This window comes from Plecotus auritus, assembly GCF_963455305.1.
Source record: "Plecotus auritus genome assembly, chromosome: 6".
NCBI classification, from domain to species: domain Eukaryota; kingdom Metazoa; phylum Chordata; class Mammalia; order Chiroptera; family Vespertilionidae; genus Plecotus; species Plecotus auritus.
The window spans coordinates 77,689,866-77,715,794 of record NC_137773.1 but is presented as its reverse complement, the minus strand read 5'-3'; the positions used below and the strand labels follow the sequence as shown (position 1 = coordinate 77,715,794).

The following is a 25,929-nucleotide window of genomic DNA, read 5'->3' as shown; positions in this document are numbered from 1 at the left end:
GCATAGAAACAGACCAATCAGAACCAAATCTGGGTGACCTGTGAAGGCAGAACCTAAGGTGGGGGCTGAGGAGGGGTTTTACGGGAAACAGCTGTTTGGTGTAAAGGTGTAAGAAAGTGGTTGAATTTTTTTAACGACCAGTTTGGCAGTATAGTGCATAATTAGACCAGGTCGACCGGCCATCTTCCTGACGTCTGACTTCCTTCTGGATAAAGTCATGGTGGTGGGGGCCCAAGCAGAGGCAGTTAGGGGTGATCAGACCAGCAGGGGAGGGCAGTTGGGGGCAAGATCAGGCCAGCAGGGGAGGGCAGTTGGGGGCGAGATCAGGCCAACAGGGGAGGGCCATTGGGGCCGAGATCAGGCTGGCAGGGGAGGGCAGTTGGGCATGAAATCAGGCAGGCAGAGGCAGTTAGGGGCAATCAGGCCAGCGGGGAAGAGCAGTTAGGGGCGAGATCAGGCTGGCAGGGGAGGGCAGTTTGGGGCAACCAGGCTGGCAGGGGAGGGCAGATGGGGGCGAGACCAGGTTGGCAGGGGAGGGCAGTTAGAGGTGATCAGGCAGGCAGGCAGAGGGTTTAGGGGCAATCAGACAGGCAGGCAGAGGCAGTTAGGGGCGATCAGGCAGGCAGGGATGTGAGTGGTTAGGAGCCAGCAGTCCCAGAATGTGAGAGGGATGTCCGATTGCCAGTTTAGGCCCGATTGGAGAGGGTGCAGGCTGGGCTGAGGGACACGCCCTCCTCCCCCCCCCCTCCCCCCCCCTTGCACGAATTTTATGCACCAGGCCATTAGTATAGGACAGCCGTGGGCAAACTACAGCCCGCGGGCCGGATTCGGCCCGTTCGGCTGTTCTATCCTGCCCACGGAGCCGAAAGAGTGGAGGGTTCTCTTGCTCTCCCCTCCGCTCCTTCACCAGCAGCAGTGTTAACATGGCAACGTCGGGAAACACGGCCGCAGCTCCTTCTTCTGAGTGGGCGGATTTATATCCACCCATTGAGTAGAAGGAACAACCTCTCAATCTTCCAGAGGCTCCTTGTAATGCCCGCGGACGTGTCCCCCGACATCACCCTGGGAATGCGTAGACACGTTATCCTGGTGATGTAGGGAGACACGCCCCTGGAGAGCACAGTATCAGAGCATTAGCTAAAAAGGAGACCAACAACACTGTTCCCACTGAAGCTGATGTTTTAAAGACCAAAAACCTTTCAACCCAGTCTACATTGCCATCTACATCTACATCCTGGGCATAATATGGAAGTTGCACTAAAGAAAATGTTTAATTTACTGTTTACACATTTTGTTCTTTTCTATTTGTTTTAGTTTTAAATTATTTTATTATATTTAAGTTTAATTTGAAAGGCTTTTGTACCTTTCCTTTGTTAGGCAATTTTATTTTGCCTTTGCCATCTTCAATATAAGGTATGTTATTGTGCTATGATTTCTCCATTTTTTGAAGTTTCAAATTATAATAATTAGTGTTTACATTCTTCTTGTTAAAATGTTTGAAATGAATAAAACTATTGAAATAATAAAAAAAAGACCGTACCCTTTTATGTAATGATGTTTACTTTGAATTTATATTAGTTCACACAAACACTCCATCCATGCTTTTGTTCCGGCCCTCCGGTCCAGTTTAAGAACCCATTGAGGCCCTCGAGTCAAAAAGTTTGCCCACCCCTGGTATAGGATAAAAGCCTAAGCAACCATTACGACCAAATGACCAAACAACTGAACTACTGGTCGACCAGTCACTATGAGGTGCACTGACCACCAGGGGGCAGACACTTAATGCAGGAGCTCCCCCGGTGGTCAGTGCACTCCTACAGCCAACCTCCCATGGCCGGCCAGCCTCCCGTGGCCCTTGCCCCCCGGCTAGCCGGGTGGTCAGTGTGCTCCCACTGCCAACCTCCTGTGACCACCCAACTTCCCATGGTCCCTCCCCCCAGCCAGCCCTGATTGGGGCTGGCAGAACCTCCCTCGGTCCCTTGCCCCTGGCCACTGGCCCTGATTGTTCCCTCCCCCCCACCAGCTGCCAACATCCCCTGGTCCCTCCTGCCCCCTGGCCAGCCGGCCCCAATCACCCCCATAGGGACTGGGTAAGATGGCTCTGATTGGCCCTGATCGCCAGCCAGGCCGAGGGACCCCACCTGTGCACAAATTCGTCCACCGGGTCTCTAATAATAAATGATAAAAAATAAACTTTTGTGGACTGAAAACTGTAAATCTACTTTTGCCTACTCCTGTATTGTATGTAGCAATAATGTACAGACTGAAAGTTACTATCTTTGTAAAGGTTAGAGCAGCTAATGAGGCAAGACTGGCATGAGTAGTAATCAAACATTTCTCCAGGTTTCCAGGCTACCCTCCAGTCGCCAACTATCGCAGAAACTAATAAATGAGAGGACTGGCAAAGAAGACATTAATTTGTATGTTTGCATTTCCTGTGTGACAAAGCAGAGTACGAGTGGCAAGGATGGTAAGAATTGAGACACAATTAAAAACACAAATACACATTATCCATTGGCTGTACCTTTGCTCAGGAAACACAGAGACTAATTCCATGAACAATGGAACACTAACACTATTTAAAATAATGCAAAATAGCAATATTCTAGGAATTAGGATATTTTAATAATTGTTTAATGGCCAGTGTTTTATGATCTGAAATAATAAAAATTCACAGCAATTAGGTCAATGGTCTGTGACATATTGTGTAACATTTCTACAGCCAAGAGAATAAAACTTAGTACATGGGAAATTGGATACATTTGGTTCCTTTTTTGAAACTGTAAATTGTTGCTTTTCTTTCTAAAATGCAGTAGAACATTTCATTGTTCTTCCTTAGATGGAATTGGGATGTCTTGCTCTTTTTTCCTTAGGTAAAGTCTTGACATTTTGTTCTTCTTACTCATCTGAAGATGACACATTCTGCTCTTCACTCTTATCTGTTCTTCTTCGTGTCAGAAAACCCAAAACCAACAAGCATAATAAAAGAACAAAACGAATCAACCAAAGTAGTTGCAGGTAATGGATATTTTGCTTAATTTTTTTCTGAGGGGGTGGTCCACTATCTATACTACCTCCACTGCCTTCTTTCAGGCAGAAGGGAGGGTCCCACTCATAGTTGCAATGGCAGTGCTGTCTATTGTTGCAGACTCCTTTCCGATTGCAGGTCTTAGGAGCACAATCATTTACCAGAAGTGACCTATGGACACACTTCCTTTGGATGCAGACATGTTCTGCCCCACACTCTGTCCCATCTTTCACATCACCAATGTCAGGTATGGTCATCCCGAAGTGGTAGTCAGTACCCCAGCAGGTGACGCCATTGAGGTGAGTCCAATGCACAGTAGAATGATCTCTCAGATGGGGAAGTTCTGTCACGTTTTCACACTGAATCCTCCCGCACAAGGTATCTGAGATGTTACATTGTACATATCTAGCATTCATTAGACCACAGTTCCCAAAACGGTCACCTCGGGTGTTCATTTCTGTGTAGCAGCTCTGATTTGCACTCTTGGCCTCTTTGCCAAAAATGTTCCTACACTGCTCTTCACGGTTATTGCATCTCTTTTCATAGCAGTAGCCACCGCCCTTGCATGGCACCCCATTCTGCACATACACATCCTCTGGACAATGGTAGGATGTCCCGTTGCACCACTCTGGGAGATCACAGTCATTTTCCTCTTGTCTGCAAACTTTGCCTGTTGGCACGATCTGGCAGTCTTTGCAACAAAGCCCAAAAGCACAAGCAGCCCCAGCGCTGAGAGTGCAGTCTGACTCACAGCAGGGATCTTTCATACACAAATGTAAAGCGCCACAGTCACACTCTTCTCCTACTTCAACCACACTGTTCCCACACTGTGCAAGTGTGAAGATGTTCCCTGTATCTGATGAAATGTACATACAATTTCGCCTTGCCATAGTGCCCATCATGTTCATGAAGCTAGCATAGCTGCAGTTGCTGAATCTAGTTGCACTTGCTTTTGCTGGAGCCATTATGCATCGTTTATGTCCACATGTACAAGTTTTTTCATCATGATCCATACCCAAATTATGACCAATCTCATGTGACACAATGTATGCAAAATCATACACATTATCGTTCATGAAACTATCAACTCCACAATTAGCAAAGCTTCTACATACGCTTCTTAAATAGGCTAAGCCAACAGTAATACCATACCCATGCTTTACAAAAAGATGTGCAACATCATGGGGAATGCGGTAATTCAAGCTAGTTTTCTTCCATATGCAAAATTCCCTCAGGAGACCCTCTATGGTATCTATTGGAACTGGGTTGTTTTCAGTCCAGACCTCAATTCCCATTAAAACCACATCAACATCTAGTGAACTCAAAAACTTATGTACTCCATTGACCACAAGTAATACTTCATACTGCACAGCTGTGGTGTTACTTTGGTGATGAAGATAGCGATTGTGGTCCACCACCACTGCCAGTTCAAGAATCCGCCTGTGGGTCCACCAGCCTTCATACCCACTCTGCATCAAAGTGAAGTTAACACTCTCTTGAAACTTCAGTTGCCGTGCTATTTCTTCATCTGTTAATCCACATCTCATGGGTGGCAACTGTGTCTCCTCACTGTCCACTTTATATATGAAATGTTCAAATGTGGTAGAAAGTCTCTTGGGCTCTATTTCATAAACCATGTCATTTGTCTGTAATATTCCCTGAAAACCTCCAAAACAGGTACTGAGGGCAACCAGGGATTCTGGGTCCCCCTCCACATAACCATGATAGTAGCAGTCATTCTGAATAAAAGGTCGTTCCTCAAGGAGAGCACCCTGGTCTGAGTAGGTAAACACTTGGAAGTGTCTGGATAGAAAATGCTTGTTTACCTTCATGTGTATGACCCGATTCTGGCTCCCAAAATGCATTCTGTAAGAGAGCCAATCTTTAGTCTTCATGCCAAGGCCAGTGCCCGTTACCCTCAAGGGAATCACCACTTCTGAGGGACCATAACGTTGTGAGTGCACAACCTGGAACCATCCATATGAGAACAGAATCACCCCCAGCCAGAGTGGCAGGAGAGTGTTCCTCACACACACCAGGGCCTCACTCACAGCCATTATGGAGCCACCCTACACAGACATTGGTGAGAGCAAAATAGGACGGGCAGGAAGCATCACTGCTCCCTCTGAGCTGGGTGTTCTGGCAGGCTCATACCATCATAGGTGCACACTGGAAGAGAAAATAAAAAGAAGAGTAGACACAGGGTTGGCGGTTATGGGAAAGCCAATGTGGAGGAGAAAAACATGAGTTAATATGGATTATTGTTTGACTAAAGACATGACTCAGAATACTGCATTCATTTGCCCTTAAGAAATTTTAAGGCAACCTGGATCATGTGGCTGAGTTGGTTGAGTGTCGTCCCATACACCAAGAGGACAACTGGTTCAATGTCTGGGTTGTGGGTTCAATCTTCAGTTAGGGGTGTGCATGAGGTAGCAGATCAATATTTCTCTCTCATTGTTATTTCTATCTCTCTCTCCTTTTCCCTTTCTCCATCTCTAAAAATTAATAAAAACATATTTAAAGAAGGAGAAATTGCAAGGCAGTGCGTGACTGTATAAAAACATGATGATTGGTCATAGACTGATACCTCTTGAACCTAGATGAATGATACATAGGTTTTAATGATACTGTTGTTTAACTACATCAACATGAGTGAACATTTTTGCAATCTATACTAATAAAAGGGTAATATGCAAATTGGTCACAACACCTTCAGAGTAACAACTGAACAATGACTGACCAGCAGGCTGCATGGGGTGACCAGGCCAGTAGGGGTGGCAGTGAGGGGCGACCAGGCTGGCAGAGGGGGGCAGTGAGGGGCGACCAGACCAGTGAAGGGGCACAGTTCAGGGTGACCAGGCCGGCTGGGGGGGGGGGAGGCAGTTGTGGGTGACTGGGCCAGCAGGGGGCAGTTGAGGGTGACCAGGCTGGTGGGGGGGCAGTTGGGGGTGACCGGGCCAGCAGGGGGCAGTTGGGGGTGACCAGGCTGGCAGGGGGCACTATGGTGTGACCAGACCAGCAAATGGGGCAGTTAGGAGTGACCAAGCTGGCAGGCAGAGGTGGTTAGAGTTCATCAGGCTGGCAGGGGGGCAGTTAGGGGCGATCAGGTAGGCAGGCAGGTGAGCAGTTAGGAGCTAGCAGTCCCAGCAGTCGGACATCTCCCAAGGGGTCCCAGATTGGAAAGAGTCCAGGCTGGGCTGAGGGGACCTCCTCCCCCTGTGCACAAATTTTGTGCACCAGGCCTCTAGTAAATATATGAAACAAATGGACTTATTGGAAAGGTGAACATATGTCATGTTTGAGAAGGAGTCCCTATTTATAATTAATGACTTGATATAAATATTAATATACTAGAGGCCCAGAGCATATGAAATTGTGCGCGGTTAGGGTCCCTAGGCCTAGCCTGGCCTCCATCGCATGGCCTCTGCTGCCCTGCGATGCTATGTGAAGCTCCCCACCCCAGGACGCTCCGCGATGCTCACAGCCCCTCGACTGCTCCGTGAGCCTCCCCTGCCCCTCGACTGCTCCGTGAAGCTTGCTGCTGCCCCGCGAAGCTTGCCACTGTATGCTCTGCGAAACTCTCCCCACCCCGCCACTGCTCTGCGAGGCTCCCGGCCCGCAACTGCTCTGTGAAACTCCCTGCCCCACGACTCCTTTGCGAAACTCGCTGCCACCTGGATGACCGCTCTGCTAAGCTCATGGCCACCCCGTGAAGCAGCCCGCCACTGCCGCTCAACAGTCCCCAGTCCCGCCCCGCTGCCAGCCCCACCTCATGGTGAGCAGCTCGGGGGCTGGGGGAGAGAGGGTACTGAGAGGTGCTCCATGCACTTCTTGGTGACTGGTCGCCCATTCGGTCATGACGCCACCAAGCTCTTTATATATATTAGGTAGATTTTCTTTTCTATGTTTTATTTTTATTATTTTTAAAAATCTATTTTTTAATTTTTCAATTACAGTTGACATACAATATTATATATTGTTGTTAGGAATACACCTAGTGAATAGACCTTATATAACTTACAAGTAATTATCCCAATGAATCCCAGACCTATCTAATAAAATACATGCATAGTTGTTAGAATATTATTAACTGTAATCCCTCTGCTGTACTTCACATTCCCTTAACTATTCTGTTACTACCAATTGTACTTCTTAATCCCTTCTCCATTTTTTACCAAACCCCTCAATCCTCCTCACCCCTGGAAACCATCAAAATATTCTCTGTATCTATGAGTTTGTTTCTGCTCTGCTTGTTCCTTAATTTTTTTTAAAATTCAATTGTTGATACATATGTATTTATTGCCATTTTAAATTTTTAGTTTTTCAGCTTTATTAAGCTATAATTGACAAATAAAATTATAAGATCTTTTAAGTGCACGAAACATTCCTTTATTTATTTATTTTAAAATTTATCTTCATTTTTGAAAGTATTACAGATGTTCCCTTCATTCCCATTGACCTCCCCTCCTCCCCACTCCTGTCCCTCTCTAGGCCTTCAGCCCACTATTGTCTGTGTCCATGGGTTATGCATGTATTGGTTGATCTCTTCCCTCACCCTCCTCCCTTCCCTCTGAGGATTCTCAGTCTGTTCCATGCTTCCATGTCTCTGGATATATTTTATTTGTCATTTTATGTTGTTCATTAGATTTCATATATAAGTGAGATCATGTGATACTTGTCTTTCTCCGAGTGACTTATTTCACTTAGCATAAGACTCACTAGGTCCCTCCATGTTGTCTTAAAGGATAAGAGATTCTTCTTTTTTATACAGTTGCATAGTATTCGATGGTGTAAATTAGGGGTGTGAAATGTCTGACCTTCAGACTGTCCAAGGCCCACTAAATCATTTGGTCTGTTGCTGCCAAGGCATTAGGGGTGAGTTAATTAAATGTTTGTCTAAATATTACAGGCTAATTTTAAATTTTGTGTGGTCTGCCCATATGATGTTATAAATATCCAAATGGCCCCTGGTAGAAAAAAGGTTCCCCAGTCCTGGACATGCACTGTCGGGATTCTTGTTTTGGCATTAAGAAGGGTTCAGCAATCTGGAGAAAGGCTGTGTGTAACTTAGGAGTCCAGAGACGAAAGATAATTTTGAAAGGCATTGGGGGTCAGAGGAGCCTAGCTAAAGAAACTAAGTTCTCTTTGTTTCAGGACCCCTTGCTTTTTATTAACACAAACTAGAGGCCCAGTGCACGAAATTCGTGCATGGGGGGTGGGGGTGTCCCTCAGCGCAGCCTGCACCCTCTCCAATCTGGGACCCCTCAAGGGATGTCTGACTGCCCATTTAGGCCCAATCCCGGTAGGATCGGGCCTAAACGGGCAGTTGGACATCCCTCTCACAATCCAGGACTGCTGGCTCCCAACTGCTCGCTTGCCTGCCTTCCTGATTACCCCTAACCACTTCTGCCTGCAGTCTGATCACCCCCTAACCACTCCCCTGCCAGCCTGATTGATGTCTAACTGCTCCCCTGCCAGCCTGTTTGCCCCTAACTGCCCTCCCCTGCAGGCCTTGTCACCCCTAACTGCCCTCCCTTGCAGGCCTGGTCCCTCCCAACTGCCCTCCCCTGCTGGCCATCTTGTGGTGGCCATCTTGTGTCCACATGGGGGCAGTCATCTTTGACCACATGGGGGCAGCCATCTTGTGTGTTGGAGTGACAGTCAATTTGCATATTATTCTTTTAGGATTAGGTAGGATAGAGGCCTGGTGCATGGGTGGGGGCCAGCTGGTTTGCCCTGAAGGGTGTCCCAAATCAGGGTGGGGGTTCCCTTGGGGCATGGGGCAGCCTGGGCGAGGAGCCTGTGGTGGTTTGCAGGCTGGCCACAACCCCCGGTGACCCAAGTGGAGGCCCTGGTATCTGGGGTATATTTATCATCTACAATTGAAACTTTGTAGCCTGGAGTGGAGGCCTGGGCCGGCCAGGGCAGGCGGAAAGCTTGGCTCCCTCCATCTCCAGGGGCAACTCTAGCCTCCTGCTCTCTCCAGCTCTGTGGCTGCCGTCATTTTTGTTGGGATTTATTTATCTTCTATCATTGAAACTTTGTAGCATTGAGTGGAGGCCTGGGCAGGCAAAAGCTGGTGGAAAGTTTGGCTTCCTCCATTGCCAGGGAAACCCAAGCCTCCCTCCTGCTCTCCGTGGCCACAGCCATCTTGGTTGGGTTTATTTGCATATTCACCTCTGATTGGCTGGTGGGCGTGGCTTGTGGGTTTAGTGGAGGTATGGTCAATTTGCATATTACTCTTTTATTAGATAGGATTGTCCTAAGGCAAGGTGGAGATATACACTTCAAAGGGTAGGGTTTCATACAGAAGCATTGTCAGATTGGGGAACTGCCTGAGGCTGTTCAGGTGTTTGGCCAGTAGGAGGCAATAACATGTAGATTAAGATGCCCTGAGCTGTCTGGCAGCAAATAATCAATTTAATGCATCATTTTCAGGTTTGGGGAAATGACTTTAGCCATTTCCAACAAGGAATAACATATGTGACTCAGCCCTTGTTGAGTCCCCAAGTTCCATCAACCTTTTGATGAAACTCTTGCAATTATGACATGTTGGAATTGGCTTCTGGCAATGCACCACAGGTTTTTTTTTTTTTTTGTGTGTGTGTGTGTGTGTGTGTTTTGTTTTTTTTTAATCCACTCATCTACTGATGGGCATTTGGGCTATTTCCAGATCTTACCTATTGTAAGTAACACTGCTATGAACATAGGAGTGCATACATTCTTTCTGATTGGTGTTTCAGGGTTCTTAGGATATATCCCTATCAGTGCGATCAGTGGGTCAAGTGGCAGTTCCATTTTTAACTTTGTGAGGCAACTCCACACTGTTTTCCATAGTGGGCGTACTAATTTGCATTCTTACCAGCAGTGTACTAGGGATCCTTTTTCTCCACATCCTCATCAGCATTTGTTGTTTGTTGATTTATTGTTGGTAGCCATTCAGGCAGTTGTAAGGTGGTATTTCATTGTTGTTTTAATTTGTATCTCTCTGATGATTATAGTGATGTTAAGCATTTTTTTGTATGCCCCTTTGCCATTTGTATGTCCTCTTTGGAGAAGTGCCTATATAGAATCTCTGCCCATATTTTAACTGGATTGTTTGTCTTTCTTTTGTTGAGTTGAATGAGTACTTTATATATTTTGGAAATTAACCCTTTATCAAATGTATCATTGGCAGATATGTTCTCCCTTTTCACTTTGATGCTGGGTTCTTTTGCTGTGCAGAGCTTTTATGTATGCAGAGCTTTTTTGATGTATTCCCATTTGTTTATTTTTTCCTTTGTTTCTCTTGCCCCAAGCCAGGTTTGGGAACCTTTTTTTTCTGCCAAGGGCCACTTGGATATATATAACCTCATTCGCTTACTACAATTCACTTATAATAAATTTATGTTGCTATGAAAAAGCTCCTAGATTTATTGAATTTTGAGTCCTGCCAGTGGTTGCCTTGGTAGGGCCAGACCAAATGATTTCACAAGCCTTATACTGTCCATGGGCCACATGTTCCCCAGCCCTGCCTTAGGCATTCTATCAATGAAAATTTTGCTACATGAGATGTCTGATATTTTGCTGCCCACCTTTTCTTCTTATCCATTCAGCTAGCCCAGTGGTCGGCAAACTCATTAGTCAACAGAGCCAAATATCAACAGTACAACGATTGAAATTTCTTTTGAGAGCCAAATTTTTTAAACAAACTATATAGGTTGGTACATTATTAACAACTTAATTAGGGTACTCCTAAACTGGCCTTTGATAAAAACTCAAGGGGCCAAAGAGCTGCATGTGGCTCGTGAGCCACAGTTTGCCGACCACTGAGCTAGCCTATGTCTTCAGATTGGAGCATTTAAGACATTTACATTTAAGGTTATTATTGATAGGTACATACTTGTTTAAATTTTTATTCTTTATGCCTGTGTTCCTCCCTCTCTCTCCATTTCTTCTTGTTACAACAGTCCCTTTAACATATCTTGCATTGCTGTTTTGGTGGTAATTAACACTTTTAGTGTTGTTGTTGTTGTTTTTTCTGTCTGCAAAGCTCCTAATTTCACCTTCAACTTTGAGTGATAGCCTTACTGGGTAGAGTAGTGGATTCATTCCTCTATATACTTCATGCTGCCGCCTTCTGGCCTGAAGTCTTTCTACTGAGAAATCTTCACAGTACACTGGGAGCTCCCTTATAGGTAACTTTCTGTCTCTCTTACAGCCTTTAAGATTCTTTCTGTGTTGGAAGAATTCAGGAACAAAGATGGAGTAAACACTGGTACTGCACCACATCAAAATTACAACTAAGATACAGAACAACCCTCATTCAGAATCTCCTGATATCTGGCTGAATGGAAGTCCTACAACTAGAGAGTTAAAGAAGAAAGCACATTGAGACTAGTAGGAGGGGTGGAAGAATGGAATGGGCTAGTTTTACACCCATGTGTCCTGTGTTTTTAATTGGGTGGGTTATCTTAACTGAAGAAACCTCCTGTGTGGAGCATGGGGTCCCAGCCACACACCAGGCCCCCAGTCCATGGTTTTAGAGCAGGGGTGGGCAAACTTTTTGACTCGAGGGCCACAATGGGTTCTTAAACTGGACCGGAGGGCCGGAACAAAAGCATGGATGGAGTGTTTGTGTGAACTAATATAAATTCAAAGTAAAGGAGCAGAGGGGAGAGCAAGAAAACTGGATAGAACAGCTGGATTCGGCCCGTGGGCCGTAGTTTGCCCAAGGCTGTTTTAGAGCCTGGAAGAGAAGTCCCCATAACTTCAGGCTGTAAAAACCAGTGGGAATTGTGGCTGAGTGATATGGAGCTGCTGGAATCCCAGGCAGTTCCTCTGAAAGGGTCCACACATGAACTTACTTGGATCACTCTCTCTGAGCTGCAGTGTTGGTGCAGAAACTTGAAATGATCCAGGGGCATACAGGGAGAAACTAAATTGTATGGTATCATGGCAAGAACTTGGGGGGCAGCTTTTTCCCAGACAAAAGTGCTGGGGCCTCCCCCTGAGGCACCATACCTGAGTCTCCATCAACTTGGCCCACAGTGCTTGCCTCACCCTGGTGATTCACTGAGATCTTGCCTCATCCAAGCTGTTTTCAGTGGCTTTTCTATATGAATGGCATGTTTGGCTCAGATTTCAAATTTTCCTAAAAGCTTTCAAATAAGCAGCAGTTGGAACAAGTCTTCCTTATACCTCTTGATAAGTGGCTTGAGGCCTAGCACAAGCAGCAGCTTGCCAAGGTTCACAACGTGGCCTCTCCTGGGCACTTCCTTGGCCAACACAAGTAGTAGCCATCTGAAAATCATTCTGTAGCTTGTGCTGGGTAGCCCTAGGCAGGTCACAGGCAGTGGCTGACTGTTAAACTTATGGGAGGCTCCAGAGCCAGTGCACCTGATTCATACCATACCAGATTACAACCCTTCCACAGCCATGAGTGACAAAGGGGTGGGCTGTTGAGCATCAAAGCCCCACTGAAGCAAGTCCTGCTCCATAGGGTGTTTACTGCAAAGCAACTCTTGCACTGTAGTTGTAACTAGTTCTCACAGCTAGTTGGCCTGGGGGTTAATTCCTCCCAGTGACACCATTAGCAATCAAGGCTCAACTACAATAGGACAGTGCAAAGAGATCACACAGAGGTGTACCTAGAATTCCCAGATTAGGTTACAGAGGCTGAGCCACTGGGTCCTATAGGACAGTTACTACACAAGGCCAGTCTACCAATTTCAGGAGACCCAGCAGCTCTACAGAATACATAGAAACAGCCAAAATGTGGAAACAAACAAACATGTCACAAATGAAAGAAGAGAAGAAATCTCCAGGAAAAGAATGAAATAAAATAGAAGGAAGCATACAATTAGGTACAGAGTTCAAAACAATGGTTATAAGGATGCTCAAGGAACTTAATGAGAGCTTCAAGCATCTTAGTGAGAATGTTAAGGAACATAGTGAAAATTTCAAGGAAATCAATGAGAACATCAAAGACATGAAAAAGGACCAGTAAGAAATGAAGGATACACTAATTACAATGAAGGATAATTTACAGGGAATCAACAGTAGAATAGAGGATTCTGACAATCAAATCAGTGATTTGGAATATGAGGAAGCAAAAAACATCCAATCAGAAGAGCAAAAAGAAAAAAAAAATCCAGAAAATATGAGGATAGTGTAAGGAGCCTTTGGGACAACTTCAAGCATACCAACATTCTCACCATGGAGTGTCAAAATGAGAGAAATTGAAAATCTATTTAAAGAAATACGTAATGAGAATATTTCCCCCACTGGTGAAAGAAATAGACATACAAGTCCAGGAAGCACAGAGAGTCCAAAATAAGATGAACCCAAAGAAGCCCACTATATGACATATCATAATTAAAATGCAAATGTTTAAAGACAAAGAGAGAATCCTAAAAGCAGCAGCAGAAAAGCAGTTTGTTACCTATAAGGGAGTTCCCATATGACTGTCAGCTGATTTCTCAAAAGAAACTTTGCAGGCCAGAAAGGAATAGCAAAAAATATTCAAAGTGATGAAAAGCAATGACCCACAACCAAAATTACTCTACCCAGAAAAGCTATCATTTAGAATTTAAGGTCAGATAAAAACCTTCACAGACAAGAAAAAGCTAAAGGAGTACATCACCACCAAACCAGTATTACAAGAAATGTTAAAGGATCTTTTTTAAGAAGTATAAAGATAAAAAATATGAACAATAAATGGCAATAAGTACATATCTATCAATCATTAAATCTAAAAACCAAAATAAACAAACAAGGAATCTAATGAACAAAATAAACTGATGAATAAAATGGAACCAGAGGCATAGAAACATGGAACAGACTGATGAATCTCAGAGGAGAGTGGGGAGGGTGAGCAGGAAGAGATTAAGCAAATAACTTATATGCATTACCCAGGGACACAGACAATAGGATGGTGAAGGCCTGGGGCAGGGCGGGATCCAGGTGGAGGAGGGAAATGGGGGGGGGGGGGATGGAGAGGGATATCTGTAATACTGTCAAAAATAAAGATATAAAAAAAAGAGTCTTTGTTTTTAACATTTGCCATTTTAATTATGATGTGTCTTGCTGTGGGTCTTTTGGGTGCATCTTTATTGTGACTTTATGTGTTTCCTTGACTTGTGTGACTTTTTTCTTCATCAAGTCAGGGAAGTTTTCTGTCATTTTTTTTCAAAAAGGTTCTCTATTTCTTGCTCAGATTATCCTCCTTCTGGCACCCCCATTAAGCAGATGTTCTTTTGTTTCATGTTGTCCCAAAGCTCCCTTAAACTCTCCTCCTGCTTCTTAACTTCTTTTTTTCAGTGTTGCTCTGAATGGGTGTTTTTTCCCACCTTGTCTAATTCACTGATTTGTTGCTCAGCTTCTTCAGTCTGCTATTGAATACTTCCAGGTTATTCTTTATTTCAGTTATGCCGTTCTTCATTTCCACTTGATTCTCATTTATTGTTACAATCTCTTTTTTCATGTTGGTGTACTTCTTATTAAGTTTCTTATAATTTTCATTAAGTTGCTTGTAGTTATCATTAAGTTGTTTGAGCACCCTTATATCCATTACTTTGAATTCTTTATCTGATATATTGCTTGTCCCCATTTCATTTAATTCTTTTTCTGGTGATTCCTCCTTTTCTTTCATTTGGCGGTTGTTTCTTTGTCTCCCTATTTTAATAGTCTGGTAGTCTGGGGCACTGGGTGAGGCAGGTAGGGTCACAGGGGCGGGTTCATGTGTCCAGAAGTGACTGGTTGCACCAAGTCCAGCTGTGGGTCTGATCTTCTGGCACCAGGTTATGTGGGTCAAGCTGTGGCAGGTCCAATTACTCTGGGTCAGGCATAGTGTGTCACAGTGACAAGTCCGTGTGTTTGGTGGCATTGGGTCACAGTGGTGAGGCCAGGCACACCACTTCGAGGAGGTGGGGCCACTTGTTTAGAGGCACCAGGTTGGGTGTATTGAATTGGGGTAGCAGGTCCCTGTGTTCTGGCAAGCCACATGTTAAAGTGATGGAGTGGGCCAGGTGTTCTGCTTGTGTAGGGAGTGTGGTGGTCTAGGAACTTCTGCATTGCTGGGAGGGCAGTGGGCCAGGCCAAGCGCTATTCCACTGGTGAGGGTGGCAGGCTGCTCCACAGGCCAGGCTGGGTGCTGCTCCATGTGTATAGGCAGCAGGCCAGGATGGGTGCTGCTCTGCTGGTAGAGTGGGGGCAAGACGGGCCAGGCACTGCTCACTTGGTCTTTATTGCCATTTTATTGTTCATATTTTTTTTCTTCTTCTTTAACATTTCATGGAACACTGGTTTGGTGGTAATGAACTCTTTTAACTTTTTCTTTTCCTGGAAGGTGTTTATATATCCTTCAAATCTAAATGATAGCTTGCTGGGTAGTAATCTTTGATGTTTGTCCTTGCTTTTCATAACTCTAAATATTTCTTGCCAATCCATTTGTCACGCAAAGTTTTTGTTGAGAAATCTTCTGGCAGTCTTATGGGAGCTCCCTTGTAGGTAACTAACTGCTTTTCTTTTGCTTCTTTTGAGATTTTCTGTCTTTAACCTCTTGCTATTTAATTATGTAGTGGGCTTCTTTGGGTTCATCTTGTTTGGGACTCTCTGCACTTCCTGGATATGTATTCTATTCCCTTCAAGAGGTTAGGGAAGTTTTATCTGCCACATCTGCATGTGGGACCAGCCTGTTTGACCAGCCTGTTTAGTGTCTCTGCCTCTCCTACCAGTCTCAGTGGCTTCTTCTTCATATCTTTAGTTGAAGGACTTCTGTTAAGCTAGATTTCATGTGGTTTGGAATGATTGTTGTTCTTTTGCTTAGTTGTATTTATGATGTGGATGTGGGCAAATGAGAGTACAGTTAAACCTTGATATACCTACATGAGAATAAACTCTGTGTTTTGCACTTACAACTGTAAACCTAATTTTGACCACCCCTGTATATTAAAGACAATAAGAAAAAAATAATATAATGGAAGTATTTAAAAAATTTTTTCTTGAGGAATGTGACCAAATGATTAATTATCTATATATACAAAAGCCTAACATCTGTTGCAACCAAAACAACCGAACAGATGACCAAACAGGCTGCATAGGGCAACCAGACCAGCAAGGGGGTTAGTGAGGGACGACCACATGACTGAGCAGCAGGTTGCGTGGGGCGACCAGGCCGGCAGGAGGGGTTGTGAGGGACGACCAAATAACTGAGCAGCAGGCTGCATGGGGCAACCAGGCCAGCAGGGTGGTCAGTGAGGGATGACCAAATAACTGAGCAGCAGGCTGCATGGGGCAACCAGGCTGGTAGAGGGGTTAGTGAGGGACGACCACATGACTGACAAGCAGGCTGCAAGGGGAGACTAGGCCAGCAGGGGGGTTAGTGAAGGACGACCAAATAACTGAGCAGCAGGCTGCATGGGGAAACCAGGCCAGCAGGGTGGTCAGTGAGGGACAACCACACAACTGAGCAGCAGGCTGTGTGGGGTGACCAGGCTGGCAGGGCGTTAGTGAGGGACAACCACATGACTGGGGGCAGGCTGCATGGGACGACCATGCTGGCAGGGGGGTTAGTGAGGGATGACCCAACGACTGAGCAGCAGGCTGTGTGGGGTGACCAGGCTGGCAGGGGGGTTAGTGAGGGTTGACCAAACGACTGAACAGCAGGTTGTGTGGGGTGACCAGGCCGGCAGGGCAGGCAGTGAGGGATGACCAAATGACTGAACAGCAGGCTGTGTGGGGTGACCAGGCCAGCAGGGGGGGGGGGGCAGTTAGGGGCAACCAAGCTGGCAGAGGGGGGCAGTTAGGGGTGACCAGGCCAGCAGGCATAGGTGGTTGGGGATGATCAGGCTGGCAGGGGGGGCAGTTAGGGGCAATCAGGCAGGCAGGTGAGTGGTTAGGAGCCAGCAGTCCAGGATTGTGAGAGGGATGTCTGACTGCCAGTTTAGGCCCAATCCCCAGGATCTGGCCTAAACCAGCAGCTGGACATCCTCCGAGGGGTCCCAGATTGGAGAGGGTGCAGGCTGGGCTGAGGGGACCCCTCCTCCCCCAGTACATGAGTTTCATGCACTGGGCCTCTAGTTTAAAATAGAAAGAAAAGCCAATTCTATAAATAAACAATTAAAACCAAGGCTTCCCATCAAGATGGCAGAGTAGATAAATGCAGTACAGTAAACCCCTGATTTTGCAGACCTTGATTTAATAGATTTCAGATTTAATAGACAAAAATTTCTGGTCCATACATCATATGTGAACATTAATACCCTGTTAATTTTAAATACTTTAAACCAAAATTTGCTTATAATTAACAGGTTAAGGTTTGTTACTAATTCACTGTTATTTTTAACAATTTTAGTGAATAGGTCATATATTGGGAAAAAACACTACAATAATTTTGCCAAAAGAAATGAATATTACATATCTACAACTATAGTCTACATATTTAAATCCAGGACTCACTGGTAGTAAACAGTGGTTGGTGAATTATTAGCACATGATTACACTATATTACATGGGGTAATTGGTTCTATTGGCATGTGGCTGACTTTCTGCAAGAGTTTTAATACACGCCAGCCGATGTTCCAACATGCACTAAGCCATACCCCAGCTGTGTGCATTTGTTAACTTATGGTGACTGATGAATGAATGCATTTATTAGACCTATTCAGTATAAATTTACAATTAAAATAATACATAAAGAAAACTTTTCTGTGAAATTAAACTTTTCATACATACTTAATTTTAATTACACAAATGTGTCTATATAAGTAAAAAGAAGTAAACTAATTTTTAACATACACATTCAGAATATCTACTTTATTATGTAGTGGAATTTTGGCCTTAGCAGATACCTGCTCAGCCAAATTAGTCAGTTATATAGATAATAACTGTATATTAGTTATTATCATTGCTTTATTTATTATTAGTATTAATGTACTTTTGTCTACTCCGGTCTATGTCCATACCACAAATTATTTCTTGTCCTAACTCCTTCCTGTGTTCCGTTTTACATCTAATTGTGCCAAATTGCAAGAGTCAAAGTATCAATTGGCCTTCAAATTTCTAACATGTAGGTTCAGTAGAATTAAGTGGTAAAAAAGAGTTTTCCATGAAAAAGTGTGAACATAGAAAGGAAGGTATTGTAAATAACAGGAAAAATGATTCCAGAGTAAAGATATCAAGGTACATTAAATGATGATATAATCAATGAGTACATAATCCAGGAGATGAAAGTTACTTAATTAGGCATTTTTCATTTTTATATTACCTACTATGCAAAGTAGATTTGATCAGTGTGTTTTAGATCTCTCAGCAGAATTCGCTTTCATGTGCTTTTTCAATTTGTACAGGTGTTCTTGATGTTCTTACTTTTAGTGCTCTCAGTACTTATTGATCTGATTATGATTGTGTACATGCATGCTATAAATAAAACTGGCATGGATATGTAAATTAATGAATGCAATTTGACAAATTACTAATATATACCTTTGCCCCAACCACTCTGTCCAAATTTGTGCTCAACACCATTAATTTATTTAGGACTGCATTATTCAATTATGTTTCCCAAATGTATAGTGCAGTGTCTGCACATTATGTGTGTTTTTTGTTTGTTTTGTTTTATTCATGGAAGAAAGTAATAAATCAGTATTGTCAGAAAAGCTTGTGCCAGATTTCTCATTTTTACAAGTATTTGCATTTTTGAGGCAAATAGTTTGTATTTTTCATATAAGATATGTATATGTATTTTTGCTTATGATATAAATAAACTTATATGAAGGTTGAAGTTGAGAATTATCTTGCAATTCTAAAACTGGGGATTCAGATGTTAGTGTCCCATGAGAAAATATTACCCCCAACAAAGCTTTCCTCCATCCTTTTGATTTCCTTGGCATTTCTGAAGATATTTTATTTTGTCTTCAGTGCACTCCCATCTCCAATTGCTACTCTTCTAGTTTGATTTTGTTACATTTTACATTGTGCTAAAAATGTTCTTGTTAAGAGTATAATCTATACTAATAAAAGGTAATATGCTAATTAGACCAGATGTCTTCCGGATGACTTTCTGGATGTCCTTCTTGACAAAGTCGGGCCCGGGGTGAAGCCACCCAGTGTCCTGGGCCCCTGTGGCCAGCCCAGGCGAAGCCGGCCTGGGTCCCAGGTGCCTGTGGCCAGCCAGAGGGAGGGAAGCCTGGGTCCCAGGTGTGGGGGCCAAGGCAGAGGCGGTTAGGGGTGATCAGGCCAGCAGGGGAGCAGTTAGGGGCGATCAGGCCAGCAGGGGAGCATTTAGGGGCAATCAGGCAGGCAGAAAGAGGTGGTTAGGGGTGATCAGGCAGGCAGAGGTAATTAGGGGTGATCAGGCAGGCAGGCAGAGGGGTTAGGGGTGATCAGGCAGGCAGGCAGGCAGGCGAGCAGTTAGGAGTTAGTGGTCCCGGATTGCGAGAGGGATGTCCAATTGCCAGTTTGTAGGGTTGGGCCTAAACCAGCAGTTGGACATCCCGTGAGGGATCCCGGATTGGAGAGGGTGCAGTCTGGGCTGAGGGACCTCCCCACCCCATGCACGAATTTCGCGCACTGGGCCTCTAGGAAGATATAAACACATATAAGTAATATCCATATAACCCATGCTACTATTCAACTACCACCATTGCCTATTGTTGACTGAACATTATGGTACATACTACAATATGTAAAAGACATTGATAAATTCTTTTTTTATATCCCCACAGTTTTGTCAAATTGACCAATCTCTGTACCTTAATTACCACCTCCCTTCTCACTCTTATTGATAGCTTAAAATGTTGTGGGCAGATCACGAGCATTCTTGTTTTTTCATATTATGTAGTGTTTTACATAAATGCTAAAGGCATGCCTTAAAATTAAATACCCATTGCAGTTTGAAGTTATTTATTACATGTTTTTACAAGCTAATATCTTTTTAAAGTATGATACTTTGTAAAACGTTTTCTGTACTCGTTCAATAGAAACTTATCTGGCCACTGGGTAAAGCTAGCAATAAAACTACTGGTGCACAATGTGTTAAGTCACAGTTTTCCAAAATATGAGTAACTATCAATTAAAGCACAATTTTGTACCTTTCAACAAAGTAAAAGATACTGGAATAGGAAATCATAAGTGTCATAGATACCCCTAAGATGTGAATACTTGTAAAGATTTTTGTCTCTCTCTGTGTGTGTGTGTGCAAGTGTGTGTGTTTATATTCATGCATACACAAATCCAACTGCTTCTTTCCTTTACCTGAAATTCTTGAGTTACTTACCAGCAGAAAAATTAATGGTTCCATGGTCCTTTCTAGCTATAGCCATACTCATTGATAGTTTATATTTTTATTTGAGATCACCCCCTTTTTGTCTCTGGATTGATTACATTCTAGTTGTAGTTTCCTAGCAGCAAGACTTCCCCAGTTCTACAGACCATGGCAACTGCTTAAAGTTCCTCCTCATTGTGACTTTACCATCTCCATTAAACTTTACTCCTAACTACTTTTCAATAGGAATAAATGTGACTTGTCCTCATCCTATATGCTTCCTACATTTAGCTTCAATAATGTTGATTACACTGTTGCCTTGGTCTCAGATTATTTCCTCAACAATGAACCATACTGTTGTTCAAGTATGTCAAGTTCCTGAAAAAGGTTTAACCCAATTTAGAATATTTTACAAGGAACCCAGACATCAATAATCATCAGTAACTTTCTCTATAAGGTCAATGAAATAACAGAGACATTTCATATCTGCACATAAATATGTCTCATTTGTGAAGAAAACCACTGTCAGTAGGAAAAGGATATTTAGAAGAAGAAAGAGGTGAGTAAAAAGTAGAGTGGGAATAATTTAATAGGTAAATTGACTAGCTGGCAGTTTAAAATTGCCAATATGGGCAGACCCATATTTAGTATCCTACCCGTGGGAGAGGGTGGTTGGTAATGTCTGCCCACTGGATACCTGTCAGTGTCTTTCTATTTTCCCTCTAGTTTAGTAACTCCATTACAAATTTTCAATTATTCCCTCATGGAATTTTTCACTTTCTCTCTAGCTTTAATCACAACTATTTCTAAAGAATCTACTTAAAACTACGACTGTGTTAAATTCTCTGTTGTGTCTTTCTAAGGCTACTATAATAAAACACCACAAGATGAGTGATTTCACAGATTGATTGCCTGAAAATTCTAGAGGATAGAATTCTAAAATCAGCATCCAAATGTCATAATCTCTGAAGATACTAGGGAAGGATTTATTCTAGGCTTCTCTTTTGACTCCCAGTTGTTCCTAGCCCTGTGCAGCATGATTCAGTTTGGATGGACACGATTCTTTTCCCCTGCCTAAATATGCCACTTTAAAAATTGAATTAGCCTCCCTCCCCGCAAATTCCAGTTAGCTGATCTTAACTAATTATGTCTTTTGTCTGCAATGGCCTTATTCCCAAATTAGTACATGTTCTGAGGTACTCAAAGTTTACCAAACATTCAAAGAAGAAATAACATCTATCCTTCTCAAACTATTCCAAAAAATTCAAGAGGAAGGAACACTTCCAAGCTCTTTCTATGAGGCTAGTATACCCCTAATTCCAAAACCAGATAAAGACACTCCAAAGAAAGAGAATTACAGGCCAACATGCCTGATGAACATAGATGCTAAAATCTTTAACAAAATGTTAGCAAATCAGATCCAGCAATACATTAAAAAGATCATACATCATGACCAAATGGGATGTATTCTGAGAATGTAAGGCTGGCACAGTATTTGCAAATCAATAATGTGATACAACACATAAACTGATTACAATACAAAAATTACATGATTATATCAGTAGATCCAAAAAAAGCATTCAACAAAATCCAGCACCCATTTTTGATAAAAACTCTCAACGAAGTAGGAATAGAGAGATCATACCTGAACATAATAAAAGTCATATATATTACAAACCTATAGGCAACATCATACTCAATGGGCAGAAACTAAAACCATTTCACCTAAGAACAGGAACAAGACAGAGATGCCCCTTTTCACCACTCTTGTTCAACATAGTACTCGATGATTAGCTATAGCTATCAGACAAGAAGAAGAAATAAAAGGCATCCAAATTGGAAAGGAGAAAGTAAAACTGTCATTTTTTTGCAGATGACATGATATTTTACATAAAAATCCCTAAAGACTCCATCAAAAACTTCTAGATTTGATAAATGAATTCAGCAACATTGCAATATACAAAATTAACACTCAGAAATATATGGAATTTTTATACACCAATAATGAACTCTCAGAAAGAGAAACTAAAAAACAATGCCATTTACCATTGCAACAAAAATTTAAGATACTTAGGAATAAATTTAAGCAAGGAAGTAAAAGACCGGTATTCTGAAAATGACAGGATGTTGAAAATATAGAGGAAGATACAAACAAGTGAAAGACTATACCATTGTTCATGGATTGGTAGAGTCTACATCATTAAAATGTCCATACTACTCAAAGCAATATATATCCAATGCATTCTGTATTATAATACCCACACACAGACCTAGAACAAACTCTTCAGAAATTTATATGGAACCAAAAAAAGACCCCGAATAGCCTCAGCACTCTTGAGAAAGAAGAACAAGGTTAGAAGAATCACAATACCAGATATCAAGTTATACTACAAAGCCATTATACTTAAAAAAAACCTGGTACAGCACAAGAACAGGCATATAGATAAAGAGAACAGAACAGAGAACCCAGAAATTGACCCAAGCCATTATGCTCAATTAATATTTGACAAAGGAGGCAATAGCATACAATGGAGTCAAGACAGTCTCTTCAATAAATGGTGTTGGGAAAATTGGACAGGTACATATAAAAAAATGAAAGTAGACCACCCACTTACACCATAAATAAGAATAAACTCAAAATGTATAAAAGACTTAAATGTAAGTCATGAAACCATAAAAATCTTAGAAGAAACCATAGGCAGTAATATCTCAGTCATCTCTGGTAGCAATATATTTGTGGATACATCCCCTAGGGCAAAGGAAACTAAGGAGAAAATAAACAAATGGGACTACATAAAAATAAAATGCTTCTGCCCAGGAAAAGAAACCATCAACAAAATGAAGAGATCCCACTGAATGGCAGAACATATTTGCCAATGATACATCTGATAAGGGGTTAATTTCCAAAATATATATGGAAGTCATACAACGTAACAAAAGGAAGACACACAATCCAATTAAAAATGGGCAAAGGACCTAAATAGACACTTCTCCAAAGTGGACATACAGATGGCCAAAAGACATGAAAAAAATGCTTAAAGTCACTAATAATCCAAGAGATTCAACTTAAAACAACAATGAGGTATCATCTCACACCTGTCAGAATGGCTATCATCAACAAATCAACATAGGACAATTTTGGCATGGATGTGGAGAACAGGGAATCCTACCTAGTACACTGCTGGTCAGAATGAATCCTGGTACAGCCACTGTAAAAACAGTATGAAGTTTCCTTGAAAAAATAAAATATGGAACTCACATTTGACCCAGTGATCCCACTTCTAGGAATATATCCTAAAAAATCAGAAACACCAATCAGAAGAGATATATGCACCTGATGTTCATAACTAAGATTTGGAAACAGCCTAAGTGCCCATCAGCAGATGAGTGGATTAAAAAACACACCCTGTGATATATCTACACAATGGAATACTATGCAGCTGAAAAAAAGAAAAGAACTCTTACCATTTGAAACAGTGTGGATGGACCTGGAGAGTATTAAGCTAAGGGAAATAAGCCAGTCAGAGAAAGACAAGTATCACATAATCTTACTAATATGTGGAATCTAATGAACAAAATAAACTGATGAACAAAATAGATGCAGAGACAAAGAAGCATGGAACAGACTGACAAATTTCAGAGTGAAGGCAGGGGTAGGAAGTGGGTAATGATTAACTGGGGAACTTATATGCATATATGCATAGCCCATGGACACAGACAATAGTGTGGTGAAGGTTTGGGGTTGAGCAGGAACAGGGTGGAGGGGGCATTGGGAAAAGTGGGGGACATCTATAATACCCTCAACAATAAAAATAAATAAATTGAAAAATAAGAAAAAATTGAAAGGATCTAAAAATGATGGGAATGAAATAAAAGAAAATAAGCTAGAGAAGAAAATATATATTAAATCCAACTCAAGTGGATGCCCATTTTCAAGATCATGTATCTTTACTCAAAGATCCTGAGAGCAAGCAATCTATATCATGCATCATATTTTTTTGATTTGTAGAGTTTTTGGAGGAAGCTGTTTACTTCCCAAAGTCATCTAGTTATGGAAATATTGTAGTGTATCTCTCATCAAATCTCTAGTAGGATTGGATGTCCAGTTTTATAATCAGAAGCACAATCTTATGAGGAACAGTGACTTTATTAGTCTACTAGACGTCCAGTGCATAATTCATGCACCGGTGGGGTCCCTTGGCCTGGCTGGTGATGGGGGTTGATCGGGGCCAATTGGGCCGACTGGTGGGGGAGAGACCTAAAGAGGTTGGCCGGCCGGGGAGGGACCATGGTAGGGCTCCAGGGCATGTCTGGTCTGTCTCGCACAGTCCCAATCGGCCGGACCCCAGCAGCAAGCTAACCTATGGGTCCAAGTATCTTCCCCCAGGTGGTCAGTGTGCATCATAGCGACTGGTGGAACAGTTGAATGAATGGTTGAATGAACGGTTGAACACTTAGCATATTATGCTTTTATTATATAGGATGTCCTGGAGTTTAAAACATTATTCATTATTAAGAACATCTGAAATAGTAATTTTAGGATGAGTTCTTCTGAGCTTGACATTTTTCTGGTGTCTCTTTCAATGTATTCATTCGCTGTCATAGTTACATATAATATAGAGTTATATCCATCTTTGTCCCTTTTTTTATTTTTTATCCTTATCTGCAGATATTTTTAGGGAGAATACAAGAGAGAGAGGGAAAAACAGAGAGGAACATCGATGTGAGAGAAACACATCGATTGGTTGCCTCCTGCACGAGCCCCAACCAGGGTGTCGGAACCATGTCAGGTCCCTGGATAGTCAAGGCTGGTGGGAGCACAGAGGCCTTGTTATCAATACACCAGAATGGCCAAAGGCTGCTCTGGGCATGAGCCTAAATGGAATGTTCAAGGACTCTGAGCCCGGGAATCCTAATCAGGCCAAGATACCATAAGCGGGTGCAAGGACACATGGTACACTATGCCCTTCAGTAGCCAACATGATTGATGTGACTATTGCCAAGAAGCCTTCTTTGTCTAAATGGTATAAAAGTAGGTTACTGACCAGTCTCGTCGGCTGAGGATGGAGTGAGAAGAAGTCTGCTGGAGTATGGAGAGAGAGCAGCTAGGATGGAGTGTGTGAAGAAGTCTGCTAGAGAGAGCAGCTGGGCAGGAGAGACAGGAGAAGCTGCTGAGCCGGAGAGCTCAGATACCACTACGATGTGGGGTGGCGAGTCTAGGAGACAGCATGAGGCTGCTCAGTTAATAGCTGTGGGTACAGAGACTGATGCTGTTTATGGGAAAGATATATGTTCACCAGCCGGTATCTGGCTGCCTGCCTGTAGTATGGACTTTGCTGTGAGGATTGTTCTGCAATAAAGACTCATTCTTCTATACCCACAACCTCTCATTGCTTCTCCGTCCAAGACCCGGCGTCCTAGGAAGTCCAGCCCCAGGCAGAGGGGCTCAGACCCCATACCTGTTACTAGTGAGCAGAGGATAAAGGAGGAACTTGGACTAAGTTCCCAACAGTTAGTACAGTGGGCAGGGTTCAAGCAGGAACCAGCCTTAGCTTAGTGATACGAGAATTTAGAAGCGTACATGGACTCATAGCCACTTAGAACCACTCAGAGCACCAGAGCTCGTTCAGGGCTCTGCCAGTGCTCTGACACA

General features: G+C 42.9%; 1 pseudogene across 1 annotated transcript; it reads right to left on the bottom strand.

Annotated features, from left to right (window-relative positions):
* Positions 1-2,898: 2,898 nt before the first annotated feature.
* On the bottom strand, positions 2,899-5,142 carry LOC308250964 (disintegrin and metalloproteinase domain-containing protein 25-like; annotated as a pseudogene). The gene has a single exon. The product of its transcript is annotated as a disintegrin and metalloproteinase domain-containing protein 25-like (transcript).
* Positions 5,143-25,929: the final 20,787 nt, after the last annotated feature.